Genomic DNA, 4,062 nt, shown 5'->3' with positions numbered 1-4,062 from the left:
TGTGTCCAGATCCCCCCAGCCACTTGATTGAGGAGAAAGAAGAGAAATGAGTGGTCACACAAAGATGGCAAAGAAAGTGCTGGCTGAGCCGGTGCCACACTCGGCATTCTGCTTGTCACCCTGGGACTCCCACAGAAGCACGTGATCAAAACCAGGTGTACAAGCGACGCCAAATGAGCGGTCAAGGTCACATCGCAGTCACTTTTTGTCCTCCATGTTGGATAAACATGCTACCTTAATGCTAGCAACTTTTTAATTTACATGCAGGGCAGACGATTCTATACATTGAATCAAAGAACAGAAAGAATAATAATGTAGGGACTTTTTATTGTTTGGTTTGATTGTGTTTTGAGGTAGGGTCTCACTCTGTAACCTAGGTTGACCTCAAATTCAAGGCAATCCTCCTGCCTCAGCCTCTCAACTACTGGTATTAAAGATATATCCACTATGCCTAGCTATACTGTAGTTGTTGTGGAATAGTTCTAAAATTCTGGGAAATTTTTGTTGTTGTTTTATTCTGTAAAGATAAATGATGGATAGATAGATAGATAGATAGATAGATAGATAGATAGATAGATAGATGATAGATAGATAGATAGATAGATTGATAGAAAGATAGATAGATAGATACAAAATTAGCTCTAAGACATTTTGATTTTAAGAGGAGAAATAATCTTTTTTAACTATCATCTTTTAGAACAAACATCACTCGATCTTCAGTATCTGAGAAAATGAGGTGTGAGAATGGATACAGGGTAATTTAGCAAGGCCGTTGTCAAATGCTGAATGGAGTGTGATGGCTAAGTCCATCAGATCCATTTAATGCTGTGAACATACACCACAGACCACAGCTAATGTCACCTGCAGGCTGAAAACTCAGTCTCTCAACTTGAACTCTAAGGGGCACCTGCCTGTGACTGAGGAAGATGGAGACATTCTGATGGGAAGGGGGAGGGATGGTCCTGCCTCCCACTGGATTGGTGCTTGCATCTCAGACAACCAGCTTCACCATCTTCTTCTGGAAAGTGGGTAATCTGTTGCACTCAAACCTAACTAAGAGCCCCTGCACCCACACAATCATTAGGCAACTTGCAAGAAGAAAAACAAAATTTTTGGTGAATCAAAGCTTTCTTCGTTCAGGGCCACGTCTATCCTTGTTAGCTTTGGATAGTCCCGGAAGAACAAGCACTGTAAGAGTCTTGTGCAGCCACATCACTAACTGGTCTACTGTTATTTTCCTGTTTCATTTAAAACCAAAGTGAGAGAAGGGAAGCACCCGATCTGACATGTGTGAGCCAGAATCAGAGTCTTTTTCCCAACACTGGATTAATTAGCATTATCAGAAAAACAAAGGGAACAAAGGCCCCAGTAAGTAGTGCATTAATCACATTGCTAGTGATCAGGGCCACAATAGAAATACAAGACAAAACAAGGAAGCTGGAAATAGCTCTGGGGCGAGTCACACACGGTAGGTATCACTTGGTGTGAAATAGGCACACTTGCATGTGCAGGGTAAAATAGGATCTTGACTATTACATAAATGCTGAATCTCTAAAAATGGAGAAATTTTGTACTTGGGTTGGCTAAACCCCAGTAGAAGAGTAGACGTGGGGAGGGAGAACACAGGAAAGAAAGGGAGAGATTTGGAAGTGTAGAACATGTCTCCTCTTTTGTAAAAAGGAAAGAAAACTTTGATACTGCAGCACAGGTGACATCAAGTCTAGCCAACCCTCATGTGTGCAGGATCTCTTCATCAACACTCAGAAAGGGGACATTGCTCTTTGCTTTATATGTAGGACTGGATGCTGTTGGAAAATGCAAATCCATCATTGTAGTTACCAAACTCTAAATTAGTTATAACTTTTAAAGAATGGAGTGAGTCATATGGTGGTTTCTTGTCCTATGTTCTCTGTATCAGAGTCTATTCTAAAGACCCTTCACAAAGGCATTTCTATGAAATCGCTCGTTTGTGGTGTGCCCTTCACAATGAGGACGCAGCTGGGCAAGGCCCAGGGGATTATGGAGGAAGGGAAACTGAAGCTTTTCTTCTGATTTTCAACAGTGAGTTCCAACCCACTTTTCTGTGCTCCAGATGTTCTTACTCAGAAATACTAACCTTGAGGATGAGGAGTGCTTGTAAAACCTCACAAAGCCCTGAGTTTGAGTCTCAGCACCACATAAAACTATGTACATGGTGGTTGCATTGGTTAGTGTTCTCTAGAGGGAACAAAATGATTATATGTATCTAGGATCATATATAGCTTATTATATGTTATATGGATTGTATCATATGTTATATAAATTATAGATAATATAGAATGTCATATGTATAATATATAATGTTTTATATATATATAATGAGATTAGAGTTACAGGCTGTAGTCTCAACAGTTCAACAATGGCTATCTCCCAATGGAAAGGCCAAGGATCCAATAGCTGTTCAGCCCACAAGACTGAATGTCTCCACAGTCCCAATCTGGTGCTAGAGTCCCAGGAATGTCCTGGGACTCTAGCTCCTTGTCGAGTTAGAATCTCGAAGAAGCAAGTTTCAGTACAGTGATGGACTGCCTCAGGAACAGGGTAGATGAACTCTCCAGCAGAAGCAAGGGCAAGCAGGCAAAAAGTAAAAGCTTCCTTCCTCCATGTCCTGTTATGAGGGTGGGCTGCCACAATGAGGTGTGGTCCAATATGGTGCATCTCAAATGATCTTACCAAGAAAATCTTCACAGGCATGCCTGGCGGCTTGGATTCTAGGTAATTCTAGATGCAGTCAGGGTGGCAGTCAAGATTGGCCCTCACAGTGGTACACACCTATAATCCTAGAACTTAGGAGGTGAAGGTAGGCGAAGACAAGTTCAAGGTCTTTCTTGGCTGCATAGAGAGGAAGAGCCTTTCAGAGGGAGGAGGAAGGGGATGTCTCCTACTTCTCACATTCTCTTCCCTCTGTCTTCTTCCAAAAGTCACAAAATGCCGTGCTTAGTGTCTGAATCCCATGTTCTGTGCTACAATATAGATATGATAGGATGAAAGGGTAGATTAATGAACCTACTTTTAAAGAGCAACAACTTGTTTAGAAATGTTTTACATTGCTATGGATTTTAGTTTATTGATACAAATTTAAAGTTAATTTTGTTATACTGTGTGTATATTTCTACTCTTGTTTAAGGTATTATGTTTGTACAGCTCATTCAGAGAGGAGGATGGGCATCCAAGACACTCTGTATGGAGTTTATCTTCTTCTTGACAAAAATAGCCATTTGGACAAGAAACTGTTCTTGCCTGGACTGCTTGAAAAAAAATGTATCTACTGGACATGCAGGACCCATAGGAAGATGACCACTGAACTTTGCTTGGCAAAATGGTCCTTCAGGTTCCTGCTTCACAGAGAAAACTGCCAGACATTCTACAGGACACAGAGAGAAATGACTGAGAGACTCTAGGCCTATGGGCTAAAGACAGATGCCCCAACTTTACAAAGGAACTTTGGATAGCTGTCCAGGCTGCCAGCTGTTTCTGTCTACTCTCGCAAGACTCCTGAAAGATGCTTGCATCCTTCTTCCATTTCTCTGTATATCCTTCTGAGGTCTTTGATGTAGTTGAAGACTAGAGATAGTTATAATTTTCCTTGGTTATGATAAAAGATAAGTTAGATATGAAACCTTAGACTCACAAATATAAGATAGATAGGATATCTTCTTTAATTTTGCCAAATGGACTAGTTATTATAAATAGACTAGATATTATAACTGTAATTTTTGCTTGATAATTGTTTTGTTATCTGTAATTTTACTACGTGAAGTTAAAACCCTTTTTGAAAAAAATAAAAGGGGAAGTGCTGTGGGATGTTCTGTATGTCAAATGTGTTGCTCTGATTGGCTAATAAATAAAACACTGATTGGCCAGTAGCCAGGCAGGAGGAAGTATAGGCGGGACAAGGAGGAGAAGAATTCTGGGAAGTAGAAGGCTGAGTCAGAGAGACACTGCCAGCCACCACCATGACAAGGAAGATGTAAGGAACTGGTAAGCCACGAGCCATGTGGCAAAGTATAGATTAATAGAAAT

At 40.7% G+C, this 4,062-nt stretch overlaps 1 long non-coding RNA gene across 1 annotated transcript; it reads left to right on the top strand.

Annotated features, from left to right (window-relative positions):
• Positions 1-1,925: 1,925 nt before the first annotated feature.
• On the top strand, positions 1,926-3,843 carry LOC128106168 (uncharacterized). The gene is made up of 2 exons (XR_008216611.1): positions 1,926-2,061; positions 3,167-3,843. It is a non-coding gene; the product is annotated as an uncharacterized LOC128106168 (long non-coding RNA).
• The last annotated feature ends 219 nt before the right edge of the window (positions 3,844-4,062 follow it).

Source organism: Peromyscus californicus, unplaced genomic scaffold, assembly GCF_007827085.1.
Source record: "Peromyscus californicus insignis strain IS unplaced genomic scaffold, ASM782708v3 Scaffold_9__1_contigs__length_137607984, whole genome shotgun sequence".
Lineage (NCBI taxonomy): Eukaryota > Metazoa > Chordata > Mammalia > Rodentia > Cricetidae > Peromyscus > Peromyscus californicus.
Note: the sequence above shows the minus strand (reverse complement) of the source record. Positions and strands in the feature narration are given on the sequence as shown.